Below are 13,713 nucleotides of genomic sequence, written 5' to 3' on the forward strand. Positions count from 1 at the left end.
CTTGTCACATTCTTGCTTCTTCTCCCCTGCCCTTGTTGCCCCTCTATAATACTATTCCATACTTAGGGTGAAAGCTGTGCATTTAAACAGCTAATTTTGCTACATCTTTCCTAAACACAGGAAGTAATAGTCCTATGTCCTATTTCTCTCCTTCCTTCTATACAATCTGATGGTTTATTCTCAACAGCTGGCTACTCAAATATTTGTTTTATGTTGTAAATAAACTACTCTGCTTCTAAGAACAAACTGTTTTAAACACACGTCTTTTTTCTCAGAGAAAGTAAATATCAACAAGAACCCTACTCACTAAAGATTTTCCTGAAAGCAGTCGATGGGAGATGGGTCCCTAAGTGTTGAAAGGGTTAATTGGCTTGCTCCCACTCAGCACTGCACATGGTAAAGGCATGTCAGTGAATATAGTACTCAGAAATCATCAGCATCTAGACACAGTATCAGGTCGATACAGTAAAGTGTGCTCCGTCGGAGCGCACTGTCAGCCTGCTCTGGACGCGTGTTTTCCCTTACCCCTTATTCAGTAAGGGGAGGAAAACACGCGGCCCACCCGCGGCACCTAATAGCGCCCTCAACATGCAAGTGCATGTTGATGGCCCTATTAGGTATGCGCGCGGGATCCAGTAAGTAAAATGTGCAGCCAAGCCGCACTTTTTACTCTAAGAAATTAGCGCCGACCCAAAGGTCGGCGCTAATTTCTTCCGGCACCAGGAAAGTGCACAGAAAAGCAGTAAAAAGTAAACTGCTTTTCTGTGCACCCTCCGACTTAATATCATGGCGATATTAAGTCGGAGGTCCCAAAAAGTAAAAAAAAAAATTTGAATTTGGCCCGCGGCTGTCGGGCCGAAAACCGGATGCTCAATTTTGCCGGCGTCCAGTTTCCGAGCCCGTGGCTGTCAGCGGGCTCGAGAACCGACGCCGGCAAAATTGAGCGTCGGCTGTCAAACCCGCTGACAGCCGCCGCTCCTGACAAAAAGGAGGCGCTAGGGACGCACTAGTGTCCCTAGCGCCTCCTTTTCCCCGTTTTTCCTGCATCACCTCATTTAAATACTGAATCGCCCGCACCGGCGAAGGGCTGGTGCGCGCGCTGGGAGAGCGGGCGTTCGTCCGCTCTCCCGCGGTCTTACAGTATCGACCTGTATATGTGTCAGAGTCATAGAGTTTTGTTTCTTTTAAACTTCGAGACGAGATATTACGCCTTGTTTGTTGTCCAGCACTTGGGTGAACAAATCTCCATTGTTTTAAGAAGTCTATTACTTTTGCATGTGCATCCATAAACTGATTTTTTTTTTTTTTGAGGCAGGCGCTGCTAGCATACCATTGTATTTCTAGAAATGAGAAGCTGAAGAAACCATAAGTTTTATGAGTTAGTGTCTGGCTTACAAAATCAAGGATAAGCGGGTTGCTAAGCTTGTGCTTAAAACTCGAGGCACGCGTGCTGCATTCATTAAGCACAGCTAGAATAAGCACAGCATTAACGGGCTAATCCAAGGCAGAATGCCAAATGTGCTCTAATCAGACTGGATTCCAATTTTTAGAATAGATGAACCAGTGACTGTGTGCTGCCCTCATCAAGCAATGCTGATATTGTCATTAGAGCTTACGTACTCCCCACTTCAAATATTTGATTCTAAGCTGCCCTTTTTTTTCTTGTTGTTGTTTGGGAAATCAGTGCAGGGTTTCAAGTTCACTTTCATATCTACTGCCTATTAATGCAACACGTGCTATTAGCATTTTTATAAAGGGAATAGCTGAGGTGGCTATGAGAGATGACTCACTGCTATGCTTAACTGATCCACTTACTTTCTCGAACTCCGATTAACATAAGTGCAGATGAGTATTTTCAAAAGGGAGCTAATGATGATATTGGGGAAACTCAACAGACTAAATGAATGAACATGTCATCCTTTTTTTTTAGTGGCTGCTATGGAAAATGACAGGAAAGTCTGGATACTGTAACTGTCTAGCCCAAGATTAATATATTTTACTAGGAATGGTCTGGTTTGTTTTTTTTTGTGAGCTTGCAACTCTAGGTCTGGCAACGACTTTGCCGCCTTCAAAAGACGTTAGCCTGCATTATGTTCCATACATTAGACTTACCAAGTCTCATAAATTTAGTCTTACTTTCATTGAAAGGGTCACGGGTTCATTTCCCAGTGAGAACAGTTTTATATCCCACTTTCTATAAGAATGGGATTGCTAATTTTAACAGTACTAGCTTTCTGTTTTGCTGTATGTTCCTTATAGTATACACAGCCTTGGAATAAAAGAACAATTCAAAATAATCTAAAGGCCTGCAAGGATTTTAATCTGTGGTTTAAAAAAAAAAAAAGGTCATTATTTGCTATGTTCTTATTAAAGGCACTATTTTAGCTCCAATAATACTGCAAAATGTGCTCATTTTTGGATAAATTTAGAGGGAGTGTGAAGTCTCATAGTGCTGGTACACCCACACTAACTACTGATGGAAAACCTCAGCTAAAATGTCTGCATTATGTGGAGAGTTGCCTAATGGTTATCAGGTACTTGTGAGGCCCTTTGTCACGGAAAAAGGATTCATTATCATTTCCGTTCATACGGTGCCTTTCATGCATGTAAGATTCCAACATTCTTCACAATTTTGTTTTTTGTTTTTTTTTTATTTCAGACACAAACAAGTCGTCACAAGGCTGGAAGATCTTGCTACTGATTGAGGGTGCAAGAATTAATGACCGAATCCAAAGGGAAGTGGAACAATAATTATTAAAGGTACTCTAGAAAGTTCTGTAACACAATTTGTTTAACTACACCCAATTGCATTTAGGTTAACTGAAGGGCAGGGAGGTAAAATGATTTGGCCAAGGTCACGCAGAGATTAAGTGGGAAAATGAGATTGGAATTCACAAGCTTGAGCAGATCTCCTTGCTCTAGTTTATATTACCTCATCAGCATCTGGAAGCAGGTCAGGAGAACCAGTGTGCTTGCAGTATACCTCATGCATAGGAGAAAAGGTTGCTCCTTATTAGATTCACGTGGCGAGGCTTCATTTTGATTTTAGCTGCAAATCTACAGATAACTTACGAGCTTTATTGCTCTCGGGGTCGGCAACTTTCAAACCGGCCCGCACCCAGGGACGCGGCTATTTTGTGACTTGCGCACGTATACGCACGCGTGTTATAAAACAGCCCGGCTGCGCACATGTGCGCCAGATTTTAAGCACGTGCGCATTTCCCACTTCTACCGCGTAAATGGGGGGATTTTAAAAGGGGTGCGCGCCCGCGCCATTCCCAGTTTACCAGTCCGACCACCAGTTCGCCCAGCTAACAGATAGATCCTCCAACCCTCGACATGGTTTGACGGCCCACACTCCCCCCAGTTACCCCAGACCTTTGAAACCCCTCCAAAATGGCTCAATCCTTTTATTTTTTTTTAACTTCCATGTCATCTATAGGAGAAGTAACGTCACGTGGCAGGGGACCTCTGCGCGCGCTGGGGCGTGTGAGTATTTACGCGGACATCTCTTGGCCAGGCCCCGAAATGCCCTTGCCCTGCCCAGAGCTCGCCCACGCCACGCCCCTTCTCGGGAACTTTGGAGATGTGCGCGCACCGTGGCATTTACGCGTGTATCTGAGTGCTTTTTGAAAATACGGTCGGCACAGCGAAGCTCAGCTTCTTCACGCATCCCCTAATTCAGTACTTTTCAACCCAGTCCTCAAGGCACACCTAACCAGTCAGGTTTTTAGGATCTGCACAGTGAATCTGCATGAGATAGATTTGCCTGCGCTGCTTCCATTGTATGCAAATCCATCTCATGCATATTCATTATGGATATCCTGACTGGCAAGATGTGCCCCGAGGACTGGGTTGAGAAGCACTGCCCTAACTGGTGCGTGGACTGGGCTTTTAAAAATTCACCTTTTCGTGTCTCCACTGCGCCACACAGGACTTACTGCCATCAGAAAAGTGTGCACTTTTTATTTTAAATAATATTCAAAAGCGGATTTCTTCAGAAGCAGAAATCTGGGACCTGCAACTGAATACTTTTAGAAATCAGAGTGAATTTCTGTGTTGTCAAACTAAGGGGGTTATTTTCTAAAGCTAGCGCACGGTAGCTAGATCGGGGAGGAGTAGCCGGAAGGGGAGGAGTTGGGGTGGATGTCGCAAAGAAAGCGCAGACGGCGAAAAGGTAAGGAGCCTTTTCGCTTCCAATTTCGTGCCCAATAGCACCACCTTTTACGATAGCGCTATTGGGTACGAAAGCCGGCAGCGATCGCACCGCGTAGGTGCGATCGCTGCCCGCTATCGCAGGCCCGCCCCCCGCTTTGTCCCCCCCCCCCCCCACTCCCCTGCACCGCGCAATTCATAGAGCTGTGCGTCTTTAGAAAATCCCGGCCTAAGTCCAGTTATCTTGAGACTTTGAATCAGACCTGGGTTTCACAGGGGGTAGGCCCAGAAGACAGAACGCCAACAGTGGGCAAAGGTCTCTGGAGGAAATGCAACCAGATCAGCAATACTGGGCAAAACCATTCTGCTCACAGCCATGGTTATAGCGTAGCAATAGGTAACATTGTTCTTTCAAAAAAAACGAGGACATCTGGAGAAAAGATACGTTTGAAAAACAACTTGAGAGGAGCAAGCCTCTGGATCATTATAATGGAATTTATCATAAAACAAGAAAAGTATGAACATTTCGCGATTTCCTAGTGAAAACATTTTATCTGTTTACGGTCCGTTTTCTGGGGGTTTTTTTGTTTTGTTTTGTTTTTTTACAAAGCGCCATTAACATTTTTGCAAAGTTGACTCTTCTGAAACAGTAATAAAATACTAAAAATTTGTAAAAGCCATGTAATGTGAATCTGTTATTCAACGCATTTGTTTAGTTCTAAGAAAACATTAAGCACAGGTTGCTCTTCATTTAAAAAATTGAATAACACAATTATTAACATTTTTCATTTCATTTTATTTTTCATTTTGTTTTGGGATTTTTGTATTTCATTTGCAGTTTATTTTGTATTTTTTTGCTTACTTGAAATGAAATTTGGAGTGTTAGTTATACTTCTCTGGAACCTCACAAAGGTAAGAGCAAAATTATCTTGGCCTGTAAATTCAGCCTTAAGTATCCCAAAATGCCTTCGTGGTAAATCACAATTCCAAATCTGCAACACCCAAGGGCCTCACCGATGGTTCAAATGAAGGGACATCGCACCCATTGCCTGGAAGGACAGATCAGCACTCTGCAGTTTCATCCCCAGAAGCTAGAGCTGCTGGCAATCCCACAGAGGCCCTCAACACCTCCAGCACATCCGGTGCACACTTTAACAATTGACATTATACGCTAAAATGCTTTCCCCATCCCAACTCCATCCCCTGGAATGCCTGCCATAAGTGCAGGGAAAAGGACATGCATCATCACATTAAGAACGCACTTTTCTCCACACAACTCCCCAGATAATTTTCTAAAGCCAATTCCCATACATAACCTGGGGTTTATGCACATAAACTATTTTTAAAAATCACCATTTAGAGGGCAATAGAAGCTCAGAGCTGAGGTTCAGATCCGAAGTGAAGGTCCAAGAGGAGAATGGACATCTGGTAGTTCTCAGCTGAGGTAAGATGAATCTTCCTTTTCCTGTTAGCCATAAAAGTTCAAAAAAGGAATAAGAAAGCAAGGAAACATTAAGTGCTGAGAAAAGAACAAATTAACATGTCTGAGCAGATTGGAGCCATCGTGCATTCCTCCTGTTGGTCTTTTTTACCAGCCTCCCAAACAACTATTTCCTCACTGAGGCTTACAAGAAAGTCCATTGTCTCTGTGCTTCCTCAGAGCACATGCCACTACCTCATCTGCAGAGAAAGCTTATGCTCTTCACATTAGGGCTTCATTCATGCCTTCACAAAATATTACAAATAAATGTGCATCAGCAGATGTAGAATTTGGGAAAAGAGCTCTCCAGTCTGCTATAAATTCCTTCTTCTACAGTACTGCTGTGCCACATCTCATAGGTTCTGACTGATGGGAGAGTGTAATTAACTGAGAATTGTCTTTACTCTTGCTTCCTGTTCTTTTAATTCCAACAGAAAACAGGACAATCTCTTCAATGATATATCTGAAGGCCACAAGTCTATATGGTACCTGTTGGTCTATATAATGTGGTTTCTATAATGTTGCTCTGTTGAGATGTGATCTCACAGTACTTCAGTGCTGGAGAAGCAGTCAGACTACACTGAGATAAATGATTGCTGAGGAGAAGAAGGCAGACCTAGAGTCTTGTGGCCCATGACAGCTTCTAGTATGAAAAAAAAATCATGCTGGTTGCAACACTCCCTGAGCAGTAGTAACTCTACAAGTTCTTACTGCTGTAGGAGGTGTTAGAACAGGAATTGAGAGCAAGGGAAATTTCCATTTTCAGAGGCCAATTAATTCTTTAGCAGTAGCTCCCATCTAAATTCACAGGTTTGCTTTAGAAAAAAAAATAGATCTCTTGAAATGTTTACATTTCCCATCTCTTCATAACCTCCTACTCACTGCAAATTTCAGTTCTGCAGTGAGTGGAAGGTACTGCTGCTTTAAAGTGATGGAGGGAAGGGGATAGCCTCATGGCGCAGTGCTCTGCACTTCTTGCAAAAGATGTGAGTGGATTCCCAAACTTTGCTTATAATTCTTGGTACAACTAGAGCTGTACCTGCTGCAAAAGCAATGTTCACAACTCCTGGAGAGGAGGAAGTCTCAGTCATTATGCCATAGTGACCCCTACTGGCCAGGTTCAAGGTTCATATGCACCATGTTTGGATGCAGCTGCAATCTACAACCCAAACCAAGAACTGTTGCTGTGATGGTTGGGCTAGAAGGACAGGAGAGATGGGTAAACAACCTGGCTTGCTGCATATGAAGACTTTTAATGCCAGTGCCCCAGTAGAGTCAGTTCCACTTGAATTAGAAGCCAAAAGGAGCAGGAGGAAACTCCCAGGCTTAAAAAAGAATAATGACACAAATTGACCTTTCTTCATGAAGGATATTTTCCCCCGTCACAGAACGACTCTCATACAAAGAACTTTCAATATTTAAAGCAATAGCATAACTGCAAAGATTTTTCTAAATAATGTTTAAAGCATAAATAGATACAATATACTCAGAGATGATTTCAGTCAAGGGATTCACATTAGGCATTTTAACTCCCTAAGAATGTACAAGATGGCGCTTCTGATTTTTCAAATGATACCTTAGTAGATATGTAATCAATGCTAGAATAAATACAGTGATCAGCTAAAGAAAAACACCATAGGACTCGCATAATTAGAATGTAACCAGTATCATAAAATGCCCAATCAATGTGAAATAGGAAACATTAACTGCTGAGCAGATGCGATGTAAAAAGGATTGGAAGCAGTAAGTATAAGTCTGGATAAAAAAATAAAATAAAATAAAGCCAATCACTTTGGGCGGTGTGCTGCGTCCGGGAAGTTACCATGCCGGGGTTCATTCGGCAGGGGTGAAGCTTAACTTCCTGGGCCCTTGGCATGGATATGTCCATGGGCGCCTCACGCCACTCACTGACCACTCTTCTTCCTTGCTGTGCAAGGGGTTCTTCAGAAGAGCTCGAAAAAAAAGACACGAGGGAAAAAGAAAAGAAAAAAAAACCAGCACACTCTCCGCTCACTGTTTTATGATCCCGATGAAAGAAAGAGTCTCTAAGCCCAAACTGGTGTCCAACAAAAATGCAGTTTAAAAATCAAATCCAGGCAAGAATTGAAAAGATCCAAAACAACATGAGGAAAATCAGTATAAGAAAAGCCATGGTCTCCTTATACACACCTTTCCTCTTTGATGTTCTTCTGTCCCCTGCACCAATCTCCATGTAAAAATTTAAAAAATCCTTCCCCGTGAAAGGCAGGATATCCTCATTGCAATTCCAACATACAAACTTCGGGGGAAAGATGAAAATCCCCTTGATGCAGCACTTAACCTTGAAAGTCCAATAAATCCAAAAAAATCTAACTGGGATGTCCAAAAATCTCAGCATCCTCTAAAGAATCGAAGCCAGCCAGGTGCCAGGGGGAGTCCCTTCTGTAAGGAAAAGCTTCCACGCAAAATCCAAAAATAGCACAATGTGGGCAGTGTAAAGGCTGCGTCCAACCCCCACCCACCCACCCTTCCCAATTATTGCAGACTCACACAACTCCATCCGATAACAGATTTATTTGTTGGACAATAAATGGCCACAGCCCATTAAAATGAATAACCAGCAATAAATAACATAGCAATCACATTAACATAAGTTGTTATGCTGTTTTACTAGTTAATAACTAACTTATGTGACCAGCGAACACCCCCCACTTCCTAGTGATAAGCATGTAAGTCCGCTGAGACGCGCGCACACCCCCTGGCCGTATAAGCCAGGGAGCTGTCACTGACACCTGGCCGTTAAAGCCATAGCGTCTCTGCTGGCAACCCGACTGAGAAAGTGATCCACCCAAACTGGTTCCCCCTTTTCTACCAGCCACTGCCCCCCCCCCCCCCCCGAGCCCTCTCCTAGCATTGCCTCCCTTGCCGTCCACGCCCCCATTGTGCCCCACTCCCTTACTAAGTCGCGGGGCTCTAAATCCTCAAAAACTCCTTACGTCAACTCCACTGCAAAGCAGAGAAACTCTTTCTCCTCCTGGTCAGTCCACTGGGAGATGGCAAAGACCACCTACTGATCACTCCTCTTGGGGAGAGGCCATGGCCCAAATTACATGCTCTGGGGGATTGTTCGAGTCCCCTAAAGCCTCCAGCAAAGGGAGGATCCCAAAAATGCTTACCCCCTACTGTGCTTGAAAAGTAGAGCAAAACATAATGACAGTCAAAGCCAGTTCACAAATAGGGAGAGCATTCTGAATTTGTTTTACATTAACATACACATATAAAATACATTGAGGGTTATGTTCTAACCCATAGGATTTCTTGCAAATGAGTTCTGAAGCAAACTTTTGCATGAAATTGCCAGCAAAAAGTTTTGGAAAAAAGATAAACTACACTTCGAAGCATCTTGTTCTGTGACAACCAGCCTACCAAACCTTTTAAATTCATAATTAATGAGCTGCTTTGCATGATATTACATTGCAGCAGCTCATTAATTTTGGCAATCCAATTCACTAATCCTTAATAGCCTTCACACTAAATAAAAAGTGAGCAAAGATACGGCTAAAATAACAGTTAGAACCCCATAATCGATTGCATGTCAAGCATCGTGGACTTAAGTTGGTGACACTCCAGTTGGAGAAGGGCTTGAAGGGCTTGAAAAAGTATTTTTAACTCCTTTATACTTAATAACAAACTTATAGGGTCATTCACTAAAGCTTTATCGCGTATGTTAGGGCCATATCGCATGCGAAAAGGGACATTTCGCATGCGATATAATGCTAATTAGGAGGAGGGGAGGGGGCGGGGAGAGGGAGGAGTTGGCGGTATCTTCACTGCTGGCGAAAACATTACCAAGGTTATCGTCGGCAGTAGCGCACCAAATAGCACCACATTTCACAGTGGCACTATTCGGTGCGAAAGCCGGCAGCGAAGACACCGCGGTGGTGCGAAGGCTGCAGGCTTTCCCAGGCCCGCCCCCCATTTTCGCTGCATTCATCATGAATGATGAATCCAGGCCTTAGAGGATAAGTTTAACGAAAGCCAGTGTACAAAAGTACACATTTCACAAATGGTGCTTCATGTACGCAAAAGCAAAATAGTGCCCGTAATTTGTGATTACGCACACTATTTTGTCCTTTAGCCTGCACAGTAGGGATGTGAATCGGGCTTCGGACGATTGAAAATATACTTCGATATTTTCAAAATCGTCAGAAATCGGGGGCTCCCCCGAAACGATAGGAAGACCCCACGATATTGATCGTGGGGGTTATCTTATCATTTTGGGGGAGGGCGGGAAAAACGGCACACAAAAATAACTCCTAAACCCACCCCGACCCTTTAAAACTAATCCCTTTGCTTCCCCCACCCTCCCGACCTCCCCAAAAACATTTTACAGGTACCTGGTGGTCCAGTGGGGGTCATCCAGTGCTCCCTTCATGTGACAGGGGCCGGCCAAAGGCACGGATACCCTGTCACATGGTAAGGGCAAAGGCCATCGGCGCCATTTTTATTAGTGGCAGCCGACGGCCCGAGAGCGGGAGATCGCTCCCGGGACCCCCACTGGACCACCAGGTACCTGTAAAATGTTTTTTGGGGGGTCAGGAGGGTGGGGGAAGCAAAGGGATTAGTTTTAAAGGGTCGGGTGGGTTTTTTGTTTATCGGCTCGGGCGCAGCCGATAAACAAAACCGTGATCGGGCCCGATGGAAAAAACCCCACATGTGAATCGGAACCGGAATCCGAACCGATTCCGTTTCCGATTCACATCTCTACTGCACAGCCTGGCTTTGAAATAATGTACATTCACAAGTAGTGCAATTCAGTGCACAGTCTGCTTCTTGCAAAATTGCATTCAAATTCATAATTAATGAGCTGCTGCAATCCCATATCATGCAAAGCAGCTCATTTGTTATGTATTTTGAGGAAACTGGTGCACAAAAAGTGTCTTCGCAGGCCGGTTTTTGCAAGAAAGAGAACTACACTCATTGAAACTTTTTTGTGAAATTTTGCTACAGGATAATCTGCATACATAGCAAAATTATGCACAAATTGACCAATCTGTCACAAGAAATCCCACAACTGTGTCATTGTTTCTGAAGAAAAGATTTATAAAAAGCTAAATCACCTAACATAACGGAGAATAAAAGAAATGAGAAATTAACATATCACTATTATTACCATTATTATTAATATGTGATAATGTGGCATTAGTGAATACAAAATCCAGTAGAAATAAAAATTACAGAAGCAATCAGATACTCGAAATGAAGGAGAAGAAGAAGAGATGGGTAAGAAAGTGAACATGTGCCATACCCCAAGGTAACCTCAAAGCAGAACAAAGAACAGCTGATGTGCAGAATATGGAGCAGATAAATCAAAATAAGGGCCTGACTGTCAAAGGCTTTTCTGGCCTTTTCTGTGTCATCCAGGCCCCTAAGACTTGCAAATCTGCATCCATGAATGCCTGCCAAATAGCTTCCAGATTTTGAAGTCTGGGTTTGCTGCAGCATCTCAGTATATGGGAATGAAAAGGCACTATTTTCAACCTGTTGAACAGACAGTGGGTAATTAGCTAGAGAAGTCATGATGGAGGTAATTTTCGAACCCAGAGCTAAGTGCTTGTAACCCGGTTGCGCACATAGCTTTTATGCCAGATGCATGCCAGGGGCTGAAGTTGGGGCAGATTCAGTACTTACATGCATACTTTTTTATTTTAGAAAATATTGCGGTAACTTTCACAGTAACACGCGTGCGCACATGTGCGTGCATTTGCCAGTGTGCACACATGGACAAGCCAGTTTTATGACATGCACGCGTTTATGCACGCATGTTATAAAATCGGCTACCCGTGTGTACACGCGCACACAATTTTATATCGAAGTGCGCGCGAATGCCGTTTCTAGTGCTTAAGTGGGGGGAATTTTAGTAGAGGCGGCAACGCATTGGGCCTGGTTACCAGTTCCCTCCCATTTCGCCCCAGAAAAAGAGAGGACTTCCTAAACCCCTAACCTAACTAGCCTCCCTTTTACCCTACTAACCCTGACCCTTAAAACCCCACTAACTGCCTTTTTTTAAAAAAAATGTAGATGCTTACACACAGCCCAGAGCGGTTGTGGGATCTCGGCACGAGCTAGTGCGTGTAACCGACTGCATAGTGCAGACCCAGCGAACCCATTCCCCGGCCCTGTTTGCCAAAACTTTATTGTCCGTGTACCAGGAGTCACACGTGTGACCGCGGGCCTTTTAAAATCCGTGCGCATGCGAGTCACTCGCATATCTCCCGATTTTGCCGCCTGCAACCCTTTTTAAATCTACCCCTTAGCGCGGACGTGTACCTGTGCAAATTCCGCTCTCCAAATAGGCGTGACTTTTTTAAGTGAGGGAATGTGTGGGTATACTTGGCCAATTACCCGAGTGTTTACCAAATGAACTTTTGCATATAAATTTACTTTGAAAATACTCAGTAAGATCTGCTGAGTAAATTTTCAAAGGGGATTATATGTGGAAAATTAGAACATGTGCACATAAGGAGTCTGTATTCGCTTATATGGTATTTTGTAAGCATCAAAATTGCACACATTTGTCATATGTTTTGGCTTTGCATGCACATTTGTTGAAGCAGGAAAATGGGGCAGCCTAGGGAGCATTTGGGGACAGGATAAAGAGATGCACGTGGACATTGCTATTTTATAAGAGATTTACGTGAATCCATTGTACAACTAATTTGCGCAATTTTATGCCTGCTGATTGATTTGGGCAAGTGAAATTGGACTCGCTTGTTGTCTGCTATTTTGGGTGGGAGGTCTGGGTGAAGTGGAGATGGACTGGGTGAACTGGTGGAGGGATCGGCACACTGGCAATGCCAAGTATGTGTGCATATTTTACAAAAATACCTGCCGCCACATATAAATCAGGGGTTTGACATGCAAGATATTTCTTTCACACATTATTTTTACAAAATAGGTAGAGAATAGAGATGTGAATCGTTTTTGATTTTCGTATCGTCCTTCGTTTTCGCCCGCTGCAGGAAATTTTGTTTTCCCGCGGTTCAGGCCTTTTTTGTTTTCAGGAAAAATCATTTTTCGGGTTAGTGCGTGCTAACATTTTAGTGTTAGCGCACGCTACGGGAGTTAGCGCGCACTAACCCGAAAAATGAGTTTTCACGAAATTTCGGGAAAAGCCCAATCATTTTTCGAGTCTCTGAACCATGCTGAATTAGACAGTTTCGTTGAAATTGTCCAATTCGGCAAAAACGCATGCACATCTCTTGTAGAGAAAGTAAGCGCTTGTATGCCATTTCAAATATTCATGTGTTACTGAAACATAGGCGCATACTTTCAGAGCTGAACTACTCTCTGTATTTTATAAACTGTACAGCAACCTGGGATAAATCTCTGTGCATCCACTTAGGCATGCAAATCAGGTAACCCAAATGAGTTTGAAAGTTATCTTCTGGTATACAATATCCATCCAGATGTATCGCAATCCGGTCTGTTTGAAAATTGCCCTTCCTATGAATAGGACATCTGAGGCAAAGTATTTTATACATTGTCACTAAAACTGGGAATCGATCCTGGTGAGCATGGAATTTAACATGGTTTGTTTGTTTTTTTCATTTGACTTCATAGAATGAAAGATTTCATAAATTGGCTTTATTTACCATTTTGTATTCCATTACCCTCTATTTCATAGTGCTCTCTTGCAGTTGATATGCATACCATAAGCCTACTTGTGATTCAGGCTCATTTACAAATTCATGAGACAAGGCACATCTGTTTTTGGCACATTACATGTAATAATGGAGCCTTTTGCTATTTTAATTGTGGCATATTTTAAGAGTCACAAAAGGTATAAAATGTATTAAGTCTGGTCAGGGATAAAATATTGTTGTGATCAACACCTTTATATTAAGGATATTGTACCATGTCTGAATTATAAGGATGAAAGAATGAAAAAATATTTCCTAAAAATTGCTATGCCTGTATTAATTGTATACGATTTTCTAGAAGCATTCAAAAATATCTCCTCATTCTAATCTGTTGGGTCTTACTCTGCTATCAGACAAATAAAGGTGAATTTTAAAAACGGCGCACAAGGACACATG

The 13,713-nt window shown here is 43.0% G+C and overlaps 1 protein-coding gene across 1 annotated transcript in view; it reads left to right on the forward strand.

Moving 5' to 3' along the window:
• The window catches only part of SEMA6D (semaphorin 6D), a 549,700-nt gene that overhangs the window by 350,104 nt on the left and 185,883 nt on the right, over positions 1-13,713 (forward strand). Inside the window, exon 3 of the mRNA XM_029574820.1 lies at positions 2,660-2,760. The gene's annotated coding sequence lies outside the window, so the exon portion shown is untranslated. The remainder of the gene's footprint in view (positions 1-2,659; positions 2,761-13,713) is intronic.

Source organism: Rhinatrema bivittatum, chromosome 13 (genome assembly GCF_901001135.1).
Source record: "Rhinatrema bivittatum chromosome 13, aRhiBiv1.1, whole genome shotgun sequence".
NCBI lineage: Eukaryota > Metazoa > Chordata > Amphibia > Gymnophiona > Rhinatrematidae > Rhinatrema > Rhinatrema bivittatum.